The sequence below is a fragment of the Marmota marmota genome, unplaced genomic scaffold, assembly GCF_001458135.2.
Source record: "Marmota marmota marmota unplaced genomic scaffold, marMar, whole genome shotgun sequence".
Taxonomy (NCBI): Eukaryota; Metazoa; Chordata; class Mammalia; order Rodentia; family Sciuridae; genus Marmota; species Marmota marmota.
Window position 1 is genome coordinate 26,698,804 of NW_026000057.1, and position 17,046 is coordinate 26,715,849.

Here is a 17,046-nt window from a genome sequence, read left to right on the forward strand (position 1 = left end):
ACCTGGAGACCCGTAAGGAGTTCTCAATGAGTATTTGGATGAAGGCCCTAACAAGAAAATGAATGTAGACAGCAAGATATGACTCACTATATGGAAGTTTTCTGGATGGGATGTCAGTGGAATTGAGCTCAGGAAGATTAAACTAATGTTTTGCCATATTGACATGAATACATTTGCAGTGTATATAAATGGAAGATGTTCTATTTATCCCCAATAATTTTCTACCATTAGCTCTGTAAGGGGAAAAAAGTCGTGGGAAAAGAAAACATGCTCTAAAGAGGAACTTATAATCACCTATGTATCCTGAATCATAGGAATAAATAGAAATATAAAGGTGCACACCATAGCTGTTTGTTAGTTTTTATTTCAGAGAATTGCTCCTTGATAGGAAAAGGGACCCAGAGAGGACAGAAATAAAAAGAAAATGAATTCAGAGCAAAACTCCATCTAATAGAATCGGTTTTAGTTCTGACTTCAAAATTTCTTGAAGACGGGTTCGTTTGTTCTTTCACTCAGTCGTGTTTTCCTTCCTTCCTTTCTCTCTTTACCCATTCTTCTTTCTGTCCTTTCTGTTCAGCCTTAGATACCTGGAAGCTATCCAAAAAGATTCAGGAATCTGCTTTGAGATTTGGACTGATCTGAGGGATTTTGAAGGAGCTTCTCTTTTAACATATTAAGGTTGTGGACAAGGAAAGTAGAGGGATGTGGAAATAGAGGTGATCCTGAAAGATACCACTCCCTTATCTTCTGTCAGCGAGTATGATCTTCATAGCCGATCTGTGCTATTATCAAGTTTTTATACTAATCCTGCAGCATCTCCCTGGCACAGTAAATACATCCTTGGCTCTCCACATTTTCTTGGTCCTACATTTATTTTCATTGAACAGAGAATCTCTTCATTATTTTATTAGGTTATCCAACTCTCTAAGGAATATCATAGCAACATCATATTAATAAATCTAATGAGAAGGTGTGAAATCTGCTTGCTATTTATCACATGTCTTGGCCCAGTAATTTCTTAATTCATGAGGAGCACTTCCAAATGCTTTTCTGAAAGTATTTAAGAACTGTCTCCACTTGTTGGCACTGCCTGGCTATCCAGGAAGTGCAGATCTTAAGAGCTTGATACCTTAAAATGACCTTATAGCATGAGAGGATGAGGATCAATTCTCCTCTGCTACTATAGGTCTACTGGGGATTGCACCTGAGTTGGAAAGTGCCACATTCTCCTAAAAACCTCAGAGGTTACCATAGTTAAATGATATTGGGCTGCTGGGTGCCAGGAGTTTCAAAGCAGATTCATCTAAAAAATCAATACAGACACAAGACATTTATTACATTATTCCATTATACATCCATACCTCAAATGTTTAACATGTTGTCAAGAATAATACTTTGAGCTCTTAAACCTTAACCAAATGTAAATGCAGGGATCCACAGAAAATTAAATCTCCAGTGAACCAATATATCAAATTTATGTTTTTTGTTCCTAGTTATTTCAATGACTCTATGAAAAGAAAGAGGGCCTATTCAAATACATACCCAATAATAGAACCATTTTTAGAAGTCATTGACAATACATCAATTAAATGAAGTGTCCTGATTGATTTAGCAACAACATCAACATAGAGAATAAAAGAATTATTGAAAGTAACTGAGGAATATATTGATTTGAAGTAGTTCATTCTGCTTCTTTGTGACAAGTTTGCAAGACAGTGGTATGGCTTAGAATAAGGTGATGAAGTAGCAACATTGAAAGAGGTTTGATGGATAAAAGGGTAGCATGAGTTGTAAATCTGACTACTAATGATGTCCTAGAAGGGATGAAAGTAGGAAAGTGTCTAAGAGCGTTAATCTGTGAGAGGAAACCTTATGTTAGATAAATGCACATTTTATTTGCATTAACCACTAAATTATGTTTAAATAACACCAAAACATTTAAGTAAAGAATATAAAATTCTTGCATGTAGATGTTAGGCTTTTTAAAGTCATGCTATTCACAACAGACCATTTCCTGGATTATTAATGTTTTTCTGTATATGAATTGGCTAGGTCAGAAGAACAATTCAAAAGAAGGAATAATATTAAGGTAAAAAAGCGTGCATTGTACCATGCTTTATATAAAATATTCACCAGGTTATGTTTACTTATTTAGGCTTCACTCTATAGAAATGTCTAAATATTTGAATTACATGAAACTTTGTTCCTCAATATTTTCTACTTCAAATCATACTAAATAAATATTCACGTTCACTAAGGCAAAATTTTTAGGACATTTTAATAGCCCAAATTATAATTAAATGCTTTTAAAAGCATTATTGGATATTCCTCCCCACATTCTAATGATTCAATTTTAATTACTTCAATTATTTTATATTATTAAAACTCACCTACATGTTAGGTTGTGTATTAGGAGTAAATATATGATACCTGTCAGAAACATACATATATACATATGTGCATATCTACACACAAATACATTCAATAACAAGTATACTCAGTTGATCTCATTTTTGATCTCTATTGAAATTTTAAAAAGAAAATCACAGGAATATAAGTAGCTATCAAAACACTGTTTTCAGCACCTTTGTCTCAATTTTGACAAAAATTGTACATGCGTGGAATTTGATTTACTCCATTCTGTTCCATGTTTCTCTCTTTCCCTTCCATCTTCCCACCCCTATTGTCCTTCTTCTTTTCTACTGATCTTTCTTTCACTTGTTTGTTCATTTTTGATTCATACTTTCTACATATACAAAAATATGGAAAGCTTCACAAATTTGGATGTCATGCCTATGCAGGGATCCTGTTAGACTTCTTTATATCATTCCAATTTTAGTATATGTGCTGCAGAAGCAAGAACTGAAGATAACATTTCTAATATAAGATCTGAGCTCAATATATTTTCAACAACTTTTACTTGTGCATACTTTCTTTAATTAAATTTGACACTTGCATTAAACTTTTAGAAAAAGAAAGCTATCCAAATACTTTTTTTCTAAATATTACAACAAAGAGAGAGACTTTATATTCCTATAAGTCTTATCCACACGAAAAGATATAATGCAGTATGATGAAAGTAGATAAGAATATTATATTACAAATTTGAGCACAGCCCTCAGAATAGCAGGGTTGCTACAGTGCATTGGAAAAAAAAAAAGAAAAAGAAATTTCCCTTTATGGGTAGTAAGTCCATGTTTGTTCGGTGAAGCAGTATTAACATTTTGATAAGAGCAAGATTTAATATGAAATTTTAGATGACCAACAACTTGTATCAAATATTATGCCTTTTTGAGTGGCATATTGCTCTTGCAGAAGGTAATTTCTTTTCCAATTTAGAGATGCTTTAGGACACTTGCAGAAGTGAAGATGCATAGAACTGTTCAGCCAAGTGTGTGAGGCCCAAGCTCTACATGGTGAAAGATATCTAAGTAATAACATTTCTAGCAATTGAAATAAAACATGTTAAAAGTTATCTATACCTGTCAGTTCACTGTGATTGTTGCTCAGATATAAAGTCCTTCTCATGGCATGCATGCAAAAGTCCACTTACCTCTTTGCATAGAAAGCCACAGACGACACCAGGGCACTCATTCTTCTGATTATCCAGTCATGGCCTCCTTTCTCCAGTGTATGTTGTTCACAGAAACAATTAAGAAATAAAATGTGCGTCTGGCAGGGAAAGATTATGAGATTATGTGACTTTGAAATTTGTTTTCTAGTATTTTACCAAGTTAGTGACTCATAATGTTAGAATGAATTCAGTGCAGAAAAATATCATTACAGGATACACAGAAGTAAGTTTATATTTGCTCAGGAGCTTAGGACTTCTTCCTGTGACTTTTCATTTGTTGTTTTGGTTTCCTTTCTTCAGAGTGACTAGTCATACTAAAAACAAGCCTCCATATTCTGTACTTACAGGAAGTAGGATGAGACCTATTTGTCTCAACTGTGAAACTGGTTGCCTCTTGGAGATAAACTATCTGAAGATACTGAGAGGCAGAATACATAAATAAACAAGATAAACAAAACAGGGTTTTGCTAGGACAACTCTACAGAACCAAAAAATATATATATAATGAATCATTAGTTTTCACTAAACTTTATATACTTAAAACATTGAAATACATGCTAAATTTTGTTTAAACATTTTTTAATACAAAAGCAAAACTGGGATTTTTGTGGTAGAGACTCAATTATGTCACATTCTCCCACACTGCGTGCCCTCCACACTCTCCCACTCCTGTCCCTCTAGGCCTTCTTATTTTTGTTTTATTATTCAATTCAAACAGAAGTCCACCTATCAATCTCCCATAAAATTATTTTCCATATATTCCTTGAGCTCTTTTACAGAGTTGAGCACCAGGCTATGTGCTTTATATATGTTCATCCACTTAATCCCTAAAAATTATTCTGAGATTGATAGGATCCTGTTTTATAATGGAGGAAACTGAGCTTTCAAGAGATTAGATTACTTGCCGAAGCTCATGCATCAGTAATTGTTGGAGCCACAAACTGACCTCAAGTCAGTTAGATTTTAAAACTTATACTCCTACAAGCACAAAAACTTTTAAAATTTAATTCTCTGGACTCATCCAAGAGAAAATCATGTTACTTTATGACAGCATTCAGATTAATCACTCCTTTATTCTAGAAGTGCTTCCTAAGTACTGTGGTAAATTCTCTGCAGGAGAGGAAATAAGGCCTAGAAATCTCAGGTTTAAATCCAGTTGGTGCAAATTATTTGAAGTCTCTGTGTTTCAGTTTGTTGCTCTATAGAGAGGTAATGATATTCATCTCATGTGTCATTGAGATTTACATATAGTAAGGACAGATTTTTTTAAATGGATTATTATATTATTGTTAGAAATAGAGTCCTGCACTAATGAGGAAAGAAGAGTGGATAGAGAGTTTAAAATCTGGTTGAGGAGATAAATAACCAATGTAAGGGTAATTTCAGGACAATTTTAATACATGCTAGAGGTGGCAAGCATGTGGTGGAACAGAGCTATATATACGTATATATTATATATATTTACATTTATATTTACAAATATATTACACACACACACACACACCATTTCTAAATAAGGACTAAGAATAATGAAGTATTGAGAGAGAGAGAGAGAGAGAGAGAGAGAGAGAGAGAGAGAGAGAGAGAGACTGGGAATATATAGAGGATTTCTGAGAGCAGGAGCATTGCAATATGCTGAAGTGATGGATAGTGTTTGAGTTTAAGGGTGTCCATTTAAAGGAGAAGCAGGAAGCTAGACAATGTCTCACTGCCCTAAAGAGGAACTGAAGGATTAAACTGAAATAGAACCTTGAGGGATTTCTAATTCATTTATCCTTCAAATAAAATAAAGGCTAATGTTCGTTTAGTGTATTCTAGATGGTAGGCACAGTTAGCTCCCTCACCATTATATTTGGGTGGTACTCTTCTTTTTCCTTTTTATATATAAGGAAACTGAGGCAAAGAGATGCAGATAACCTTGCCTAGGGTCGCATATCTAGTGAGCAGCCAATCCCGGATTCCAAATCCATGATTTCAAGCCCTGAAAGTTTGCTTCCAGATCATAAGAAGCTTCCAGAGAGGCTTCATGTCAGGATGGGGGTGGGTTACCATGGTGAGGGTGGACTGTGGATCATGACTTAATATTATGTTAGTCATATTTTTCATTGCTATGACAAAATGCCCAAGAAAAACAACTTAAAGAAGGCAAAATTTATTTTGGCACATAGTTTCAATCCAAGGTTGCTTGGCCCCATTGCTGTGGGTTTGCAGTGAGGCAGAGCACCATGGTGGGAAGCATGTGGTGGAACAGAGCTACTTACCTCACAGCAGCCATGGAACAAAGAAAAAGAGAAAATGGCCAGGGACAAGATATAGTTCCAAGGGCATGCACGCAGGAGCAGGAGCCCACTCCCTTCCACAAGGTTCCACCTTTTACAGTTTCTATCACTTCCCAATAGTTCATTCAGTTATAAATCCATAAATGGATTAATCTGTTGATGAGGTCAGAGCTCTCATTATCCAGTCACTTCTGTAAAGCCCTACCTTTGAAACTTGCTGCACCGGGGACCAAGCCTTCAACACATTAACCTTTGGGGAAATTCCATATCTAAAGTATAACACATTAAGAAGCAGACACAGGTGCCACTTGTCATGTCAATGGAAGGTGAAGCCCCAAGGCTTTCCATTTAATTCCTAAGAATCAGAGGACCTGAAACTTATCTTTGAGATAAAAAATGTAGAGGAATTAATGAGGAATTTTGCTGGTACAAAAGGATAAGCAGGTTGGATTAAAGGACTACGTCCTCCCTCAGTAACAAGAAATCAGAGTGCAGAGACAAGAGGATGAGAAATGATTGTAAATCACACTGTAGAATTCTAAGTAGCTGGGGGCAGGATGAAGTTTGGGAAGGAATGTAGTGTGGAGGCAGAAGATTTTATATAAGATGCATTAATGGGATACAGATGGAAGTTTGGGGAAAATGGAAAGGGAAGGAAGAGAAGAGAGAGAAGCTAGGCCCTACCATGAAATCCCAAAGTCTCAATCTGAATGACAGATAGAATGAAAGTGTTATCAATATTATGCAGAATTAACAAGGTGTAAAAATTAAGGTAAAATGGAAAAAAAATCAGTTTTTATAATGTTGAGCTAACAGCAAATTTTAACTCAACTATGAAAATATTTCTAAACAATGTTTATCGTCAGAGTTAAGTATTTCCAAATAGAAATTTTAATGAGCTACTTGTTGAAAATATTTGAGTAATTAAGATACTTGAAAAAACATGAGAAAAGGATATTGGATATATTTCATGTAGGGGGAAAATAGTTCAGGAATGATATTATTTTCTTCTATAAGTTTTCTATATGTGTGAGTGTGTGTATGTGAATATGTAGTGAAAAAATTTATCTTTTCTAAAGAAAGCGAAACAGAAAAAAATTGAAGGTAAGATTAATATTGAAGATTAAATCAGGATATTCTGAAAAATGCCCTTTCTGTATGTATATCACTGAAAATAGAATTTGCAGCTGACTGTGATATTTAAATAAAATTCAGTCAGTGTGACCTGTCATATTATTTGTGGCTCTAATTTCACTAACTTTGCTGTTGTCATCAGCTCATATCCACAGCATAAAACACCTGTCCCATGAAGCTTGACTTTGGAAAGCCTGGGGGCTTCCTAAATTCATGAAAGTGTGTTATTGAAGGCTTTGACCTTTGCAAAGTCCTGGCTTTCTTGTCTTCACTCCACCTTGGAGTGTCTGTTCATTGCAGGAGCAAAGGAGTAGTAACAAGACTCTCAAAGCTCAAAAAGTCAATGGTGAAAGCCATTTGAAATGGCATCTTTAGATTCACCTATGATGATTACCTGATCCCTCATTGAGAATCAAGGGGTTATCATAAAGTCCACGTTTTACTGCCTCCTTTCTTCTCCTTCTCCTTCTCCTTCTTCTTCTTCTTCTTCTTCTTCTTCTTCTTCTTTTTAAATGAGGAAACCCCCAAATGATAATCGTAAAGTCCCATCTTTGCTTTCAGTGGTAACCAAGGCAGGGGTTGACATATACAGATTCAGTGGCAAATGAGAACTTCGAGTCTCCTTTCTATGGTTAATACCCAGAATTGATTTTTGTTGAATTTTGTTTAGTTCTCTTAAGTGAGACCTAGCTTGTAACATGGTTAAAAAATTGAATTTCTCCTTTAGTGGTTTTCTTTTCATATATATAAATGTATAATCAGAGGCCTGATTATAAATAGTAACACCTAGGTTAGTAGAAAGCTACCTTAGAGTTACAGTTTCTCTCACTTCCCAATAGTTCATTCAGTTATAGATCCATAGAGGTCAACTTGTACACAGAGCACAAATCAACTCTTAAAAGCACTCAGCTTTCTGAAGAGCCTAACTAGGGGCTATCGTCCCCAAAACTTTTCACTTAACAGACTTGGGTATTGCCAGTGATCTGCAACGGATTAGTGCTCTGAAACAGGCTGAATTTTATCACAGACCCAGTTAAGTGTCTACAATGATCCTTGTATGTCCTGATATTTGTGCATTGGTAGTCCCCAATCTAAAATGAAGAGATGATACCACAAGAGTTTTAAACACACTGTTTAATTATGTTTTCTCTTCTAGTACTTCTATTTACCATTCATAATTTAGAGGATAAACATTGACTAAAACTACAGAATAAAATCTACAATAGAAAGTTAATTTGACAGGGACAGGAATTTTATGTCTTCCTGTATACTGCTGTATTGCCAGTAGAACAGTGCCTGGCATTTGGCAGGAAACAACAATATTTATCGAACAGTTATATTTTATTCTAATATAAACTTTTGAATAATAACATTAGAAGTGTATGTATATATATATATATATATATATATATATATATATNACAGTATATATATATATATATATATATATATAATGATTATATCATGTATATAATATATATGTGCCAGAAAACACATACTCATATACAAGCATATGTGTATATGTGTGTATATATATGTAGGTATGTATGTATATGTATGTATGTGTGTGTGTGTATTCTGGCACACACACACAAACACACACAAACACACACATATGGCTTTGGATAGAATCAACATATTCAAAATAACTACCATAATTATCACTTAACAATTTCTGCATGTTATAGAACTTACATTACTGTACTATTATTTTTTAATGCTCAATATATCTCTGCTTTGCCAGATGAATTACTCTAAAACATGGATTCTTAGTTTTATATATGTTTTAGTCAGCTTTTTTGCTGCTGTGACTGATAGACCTGACCACAATAACTGTAGAGGAGGAAATTTTATTTGGAGGCTCACAGTTTCAGAGATCTCAATCCATAGACAGCAGGCTCCATTCCTGGAGGCTCCGGGTGAGGGAGGATATCATGGCAGAAGAATGCTGCAGAAGAATTAGCACAGTTGGTGATCAGGAAGCACAGAGAGAGCTACTCCACTCTCCAGATACTATATATATATACACCATAGCCATGCCCCCAATGAGCCACTTCCTCCAGCCACACCCCACCTGCCTCCAGTTACCACTCAGGTAATCCCATGAGGGATTAATACACTGATTAGGTTAAGGCTATCAACTAACAATTTCTCCTTCAAACCTTCTTGCATTGTCTCACATGTGAATTTTGGGGGGGACACCTCATTTCTCAACCATAACAATATAGTTTTATTTTTCCTATTTCTGTGATAGGAAAAATGTACTGCCCTTTTCTTGCTCTTTTATGATACTACAAATCTCATTTCAAACACATAGAAAAGCCAATATAATTTAAGAGAGGATAGTGCAGGAATATAATGTCAAGGTGTAGGTGAAACAAAATCTGGACATTGCTGGCCTCTACAGATGTGAATTTTGCTGGTGACTGGATGAGGCCACACAGACCTGCCTGTGCTCCTGTTAGGCTGTGTTGGTAGACAGGTTAAAAAAAATTAAAAGGAAAATTCTATAAGTGATTAACTTGTTTTGATATTTACAAATCAGCTATAGAAAACACTCTCTTTTTAAACTATTGCTTAATTATGATTAGTTGATTAAGGTATCAAACATACGTAAGTTATCCTGCTGTAGCTAGCATTTTAGTGCTGGAGGAGAATCCCCAGTGTGAGTGTTTAAATTATAGTGCTGCCCAGAGTTTGAGGCTTCCTTTACGTAAGCCATAATGGAGCTTTTCTTGCACATTATTCAGCCTCTTGTTGGCTTTGTGAGGATTCATGTGATTTAGAAATAGAATATATGAGTAGGGCCTTCATGGGAATAGTGTGGTGAAAATGCTTTTTGCCTTTTTCTTGTTCCTTCTTCCCTTCTGCTTGACCTTGGGTTATACATCTGGAAAGTGGCCCAGAATAGTGCAGATTCTCATGGTCTTCCCTGTCAGACCCACTGAAGTCAAGTTCCAGATATCTGAAAAGAAAAAGAAGTTCCTGACCTGGTTCCCAACCATAAGGTCACCAGGCTCAGACTGCCAAATGAGCCCGAGTCTTTTCATGTGAGCTATCCTTATCTGGAGATGCTTATTTCCCCTCTTGAAAACTGAATATTTTAACATCACACTATTCCTTTCCCTTCTTTCCCCTGGTGTCATTCTTATAATATTTCCTTTGGTTGTACCTGTCTTTTTTCCTTAAATAGTGAAAAGGTCTGTAGTTTGGCTACAGAAGCACAAGAACGAAAGGTTACCTACTCATGTCTAATCATCAAATGTTACTAGTCAAAGCAGGTCTTAAGAAAACTGTTTTATACAAAATTAAGATAATTTTGCCAGGTGAGTGTAAGGTCTCTGAGCTATGGAAGTTTTTCCAATTAAACCGGGACCTAACCTCAGTTTCTTAGAGGTACTTAGAGAACAAAACTGAAGTCACACTAAGAATTTCTGGGGAAAATAATGTGTCCAGGGTTAGAACATTAAAATTCTTATCCAGAAAATGTTCATGAAACAATTTTCATATAAGCCTTTAAATGTCACCCAGTTCTACAAAAATCAAATTGCCAAAGTCTTAATTACACTGTACATTTGCATTACAAAATTATAATCCTATTAAAAAGAGCTCTGACTAAAGGTTCTTGCATATAATTTTTTTCCTTCTTCTCTCTCTGGTAGATATTCAGAGTGAATTGCTTGAGGACAAACATGGATAGTACCAATAAATAACTTTTTCTTTTTTTGTGAAGTACAAAAGCCACACTACTTATCTCAGATTCAGTGTTCAGTATTGGTTACATATTATCTTACAGCTGACTCACAACTTTACCTCAGAAAACCTTACCTGGGGTAAAAAATCTCTGGTCTAAGGAGTGATATGGTTCTCAGTTCTTTAAGCCACATATGTTTGCAACCTTTAATAATGCAATGCATTTCAAAAATAACTTTATATTTTGCATTCTATACAAAAAGGAAAATTGGGGTATATCATTTTTCTTTTCTTTCAGAGTAACAGAAAATTTTCCTCAGGGAAAACAAATCCAAGAACTCAAATCTTTCACCTAATAACTCATTGCAGTGGGCGTATGGCCTTTTAATTGTATCTGCCATTTTATCTGTGGTGACATCCTATCCCACTGGGTCACAACTGCCTACATTTTATGCTAACTTTCTTCCACAAAATTGAAATGGAAATTATTTCTAAAAAGCAAAAGCAAAAAAAAAAAAAAAAAATCCCACAATCCAAAAATGTTGGTTACATTTTTAATTATATGTTAAAAGAAATTCCTTTCTCACTCACAAAAGGGAACAAAGGCCTAAATATAAAAATCAAAAATAAAAACAAAAAACTTCTACCAGATAGTTGTCCCTAAAACAAAAATAAAACAACTTAACTTGTGAGCTAACAACAAAGAACTTTGGTTTATTGTTCAAAGACCAGGTATTTTTACAGAAAATCTAAATGCCAAGAATCCTTGAGTTGGGTGATTGTTAACTAGCAGATACAATATTTAATTGTTGAAGGCATGTCCTCCCCCCAAGGGAAAGGAGAAATATGGAGGATGCAGTCCACGTGGGTGATCACTCCTAGGCCTGCCAGACCACATACTGCTCACAACCACAGGCTCTTAGGAGCGGGGCTTTCATAATTTGAACAATGGAACTCCCTGTTTCCAAATGAAAAGGACATTTTAGTTTTTTTAACTTAAGTTTCTGAATATTGAATGTTCTCCTAATGCCATTTAAGAGATTAAATATATATAGTTTTCAAAATATGATTTGGATATAAAATTTTAATTTGGTGCTGATGTAGGTACCCAGATACAGGAATGAAGCCTGGAAACCTAGTAACTGTTTATCCCTCAGTGAATTCTTATTTCATGACACACATTTATATATTGGCATTTATTGGTTGGTATTAAATACTATTGATGTCTTATTCTTATTTACAAATTTTCTTATTTATAGTTAAACACGACAGTAGAATATATTTTGACATATTATACATACATGGAGTACAACTTTCTCTTCTTGCAGTTGTACATGTTGTGGAGTTACACTGGTTGTGTATGCATATATGAACATAGGAAAGTAATGTCTGATTCATTCTACTGTATTTCCTATGCCTCTCTTCCTCCTTCCCTTCTTTCCTCTTTGTCTAATCCAAAGTACTTTTCCCTCCCTCCCTATTGTGATGTCTTATTCTTGATTCACTCTTTCTCCTCTTTGATTCTAATTAGTCTCTCTCTCTCTGTGTCTCTCTCTCTCTCTCTCTCTCTCTGTGCGCACGCTATGGTGCAAGTGATATTTCCTGTTTATATTTTAATTTGCAAATTTATATATTTCTAATCATAATGTCTAAAGTTGACTTTGAAGGTTGGTTGTGAAAAATGCAATTATAGAAACAGAACACTTTGCTCTTGAATTTGGAAAATAAAAGCTAATTTCTTCATGGGAAGGGACAAAGGGAAGTTATTACTTGATGACCATGGAGCTTCAGTTTGGGATGGTGAAAATATTCTAAAGCTAGATACTGATGGTAATTGTATTTATTTAATGTCACTGAGCTATACACTTTAAAGTTGATAAAATTGTATATTTTAAGTTATGTGTATTTACTACAGTTTTTAAAAGTCTGTTTGATAATTTATTATTTGAAACAATTCTGGCCAGAAAAATAGAAAGGAAAATAATAATAATAAATTTGTATAATTAAATTCAAATTATGTTTGTTAGAAATATTCTCATGTTCTCAAAATGATGATTTCCACTTTCCAGAATTATCATCCAATAAACATAGCAAATAATGTTTGTTTTTCTTCTGTAATTTACTAACTTCATGAGTATAATTTTCTTCACATTGTAATAGGCAATGCAGAGTTGTATGCATTGGTCTTGAATTCTGGATTTAATATGTGGAATTCTTTTTTCATTGCATTGATCAGTAATTATATCATTCAGTAATTATATCAATTATAATTGATTTCAACTGACTTTTTTGTTTGAGAATTAAATGATACTTTTATAATGTTTATGTGTATTGTTTTAATTGCTAACTAAAGTATCATTAAATATTTATAATGTCTTATTTGTGGATTTTATACATTTGGCAGAACTCTATATAATTTTATTGTTAGCATTCTCAAAATCTGAGCAGACCAGCTCTTGGAAGATTCCCCTTTTCTTTTTCCTTTTTCAGTATCAATCATTTGAGCTCCATATTTGTGTCTTCTCTTTCTATCATGACCTGGACTTGCAATCAATCATAATGACATAAAGGATTTAAAAATCAGGTATGATTGCATTTAAAGTGTACAAATTAAATGTCTTTTTCAACAAAAATAAATACTAAAGTAAACATAAAGTGTCAAAAAGTATCAGTTATATATTTTCTCAATAATACTTGATTACACCAAATGGGAGACAGTATCCTGAAACAACACAGTTAAATTCCTATAGAGTACATACAGTTTACACTTAAATCAGTGACCAATTTATTCTGCTACTTGCTTGGGGAGCAGGGGTAGACAGGATAATGACTCTTCTCACTATTACACCTCATAACCTGAGCATGGAATTGTTTTTCTCCCAGTCTCTGCAAGTTGCTTAAGAGCTCTTAGTTTCCAAAGGAAGGATGCACAATAAGGACAGGACAGGGATCCCAATGCACTGGACTGCTACATGCATTTTGGACTTTTTTGCTTTTGAACCAAGAGGCAAATAAAGGACGTCCAAGTCACCTCTATGGCTGTGGTAATTATCGAAAGAAAATTCTGTCTTCCCTTATAATGGGATATGGCCAACTGTCTGAATCCAGTGGGTTCCTTTTAGTATTTCAATTTCATATAATGAAAGTTAATGAGAAACCATACCCAGGCAAACAAAGAAAAAAACAAAAACAGTTAATGACACTGAGGATTTCAATTTTTTAGAAATGAAATTTTTGATCACTTCACCGGGTAAAAAAAACCCCAACTAGTCAAGATCAGGGATAAGATAAACAGGTAGAGAAAAAAGAATAACCACGGCTTCATGGCCTGATTATAGGAATGAGGGATTTAAACTCTTGTGGGCATTTGCTCTTGCTTGTTACATGTGCATGTCACTTTATTGTTTTAGAGGAAAAAAAAATGTAGTTTCACTTTGAAGCTTATTTTATTTTTGTTACTGACTTTCCAGGTGCAAATTTGTGTAATTTTTAAGAAGGAATATTAATAATTTCCAGATTGTCACCTACATAGAGCATTATGGTTTTCCCACGGTGTACACAATGACTGTTCACCAAAAAGTCTCACTTTTTTTTGTGGGAGAAAGTGAGAGATGAGAGTTTTGTTTAAGTAAGAAATATAATTTGGAAGGCAAAAACAAAAACCAAAAAAAAGTAGATGCATAGAAGTTTAAATCCATTCAGAAGGCGAGACATGGAGTAGTCAAGAGGTGGGACGTGTGGTGGACTGTGTATTCTGGAAGTTTCAAAGCCATCCTCCTCCACACTACATTGTGGTGCTTAGCCTCAGTCTCAAAAGCCCCATTTCTTCTTTGCCAGTTGGTTTGGAGTCAGGTGTTTCCAATGCGGCTCTGAAGGAAGACTGGAAAGCAAGGGTGAGAAGGTCTCGGGTTCTTTATGTAGTTTGCTGTTGGTTCCTGTGAGTCTCTCTCTCTCTAGCAATGGTTCTCCATCCTGGTAATGGCTGCTGTCTTTAGTCCCAGGTTTTTGTTCATTTGTTTTATTTTTCAGAAACAGACCCATTATGTCCCCTCAAAGATACCAGGACCAAAAAAACTGTTTACCTTCCTCAGATCTGTTGGGACAACAGCTTTGTTGGGATACTCTTTCTAGTTCTTGAGGTACCAGCTCCACCTGGTTAGTTCCCCTCTATAAAAGCCTGGGTCACATGTAAACATCTAGGTTATAAAATATATAGGTGGTAAAAATCCAGTCTGTTTTTGTTTATTTGGCAGTAGGAGTGGAAAATCTTTCAGCAATTAATATTTCTGTTATTCAGTTTTTACTTTTTCCCTTTAAGCCCTCTGAAATCTATTTAACAATTTCTCACATTATATTTGTTCTTTGGAAATACGTGACTAATTAGTTAAGATTTTCTTTTTCCTGACTAGATTCTGAATACTAGGGAATTAAGTAAAAAGAAAAACATATTCTTTCAAAATATTCAAAGTACATATTAAAATGAAAATAAAATTAAAAATTATTATTATTATTTTTTATTGGTTGTTCAAAACATTACAAAGCTCATGACATATCATCTTCCATACATTTGATTCAAGTGGGTTATGAACTCCCATTTTTTACCCCAATAAAATTAAAAATTATAATGGGTAAATGTAGTATTTAAAAATTACAACTGTTAGTAAATCTTCCATTTCATATTAAAAATAAATTGTATTAAATTAAAAAAAAATTTTAGTTGTTCATAGACCTTTATTTTATTTATTTATATGCAGTGCTGAGAATCAAACCCAGTGCCCCACACATGCTAGGCTGAGCCCCAGCTCCAGCCACTGTTATCAAAATTTTTAATAAAAATGATCAGTTCTAGTATTAAGTATCCATCTAGTTATGCATAGACCTAGACATGTGCACATTTAAGAGTAATATAAGTTGTCAAATGTCACAAAATGTTCCTATGTCATTATGCTCAACTACTGTAAATACCACCCAAATTCAAAAGTACCTCCAGAGCCATTGTTTCGTACACAAGCAAAAACAATAAGCGTTTATACTGACACTACTGAGACTCATACTTTGCTACACTGGAATTTATTTCTTCATACTGAGAGGAATGATTAGACAAAAAAGATTAATTAGTCATTTTTCTTATTTGATCAACTTCACTTTTCAAGTTCTTCCCATTAGGAACTTTGTTCTTTTATCTCTCTAGCAGCACAACTTACAAGCCTTCAAGTATTCCTACATAGTGACCTATTTTGAGATCATAGGATAAGAAATGTGGAGAAGCATTTTCTTCAGTACTTTGACAGCAGTACCCAGCCAATGCTGAATGCGAGATCTAAGTCTAGAGTTGCTACATGTGCTTTAATACAGTTGTGTATATGTGTGCGTGTGTGTGTGTGTGTGTGTGTGTGTGTGTGAGAGAGAGAGAGAGAGAGAGAGAGAGAGAGAGAGAAGTGAATTTGGGGTTCTATTAGCTTGAAATCAGAACAGGAACTCTTCTTTCCCTGGGGCCTGAGGACTTTATGGGTCACATTAATGCAATGAGGTACTTCAGTGTTTAGTATATTTAATTTTAAGACCCTAAAATCTTTTAAAAATCTTTTCCCTGGCTTTGAGTTCTTTCTTTTTTTCCCCAAGCATCATCTCTCCCTATCAAACTCTTACTTTTTTTTGAGTTTTATTCTCTCTCTCAGATGGTTAAATTTCTGCACACTTCCATGATGTAACCAAGGCTAGATGTCTCTCAAGATGTTCTTCGTTCTGATCTTCCAGCTGCCTTTCATTGATTCCCTTTTCCAAAGCAGCATATGACACACTTGAAGTTTTCACAGTTCTAAAGTTTACTTTGCAATCCACTGAGTACATATGTACCCAAATTTCTATCTTCCTTAAGAAACTCCATTGCAATTGATCAGTTTGTTCCAGGAATCACAACCTGTGAAAACCTCCTGTAGAGTTAGACTCCCTCCAGCCCTGGCCTTTAGTAGAACAGAACAATTTAAAGATTCGTTAGGAACTCCAAGTTCCTTTCTCACTTTGCAAAAGAGTGAAAAGTCTACTTCTAATGTTATAAAAATTTGAGACCATATTTGCATATCTTGAGAGCCAACAAATCTTCTCTTCTTTAGCTTGTACATCTTGCAGCCTTTCAGATCAAATCAAACTAATACTGAAGTCTTCTGTTCTCTTTATTACACATCATGGAGGCAATGGAAGCAAACAGGATTCTCTGTTTCTCAAGAATCCTATTCAAGGAAGTGGGTGAAATAAAGCTTGTCATGTTATGGTGTCTTTTTTTTCTGTCTTGGCCAATCCTACAGGTTTATCCTTAAGTTTTGCCTCATGTCCGCATCCTGGTCCTTTTCTCTTCTAGTTTTACAA

The 17,046-nt window shown here is 34.7% G+C and overlaps 1 non-coding gene across 1 annotated transcript; it reads right to left on the bottom strand.

Annotated features, from left to right (window-relative positions):
- Positions 1 to 2,756: 2,756 nt before the first annotated feature.
- On the bottom strand, positions 2,757 to 2,859 carry LOC125619863. The gene has a single exon (XR_007351452.1). It is a non-coding gene; the product is annotated as a U6 spliceosomal RNA (small nuclear RNA).
- Between the last annotated feature and the right edge of the window lie 14,187 nt (positions 2,860 to 17,046).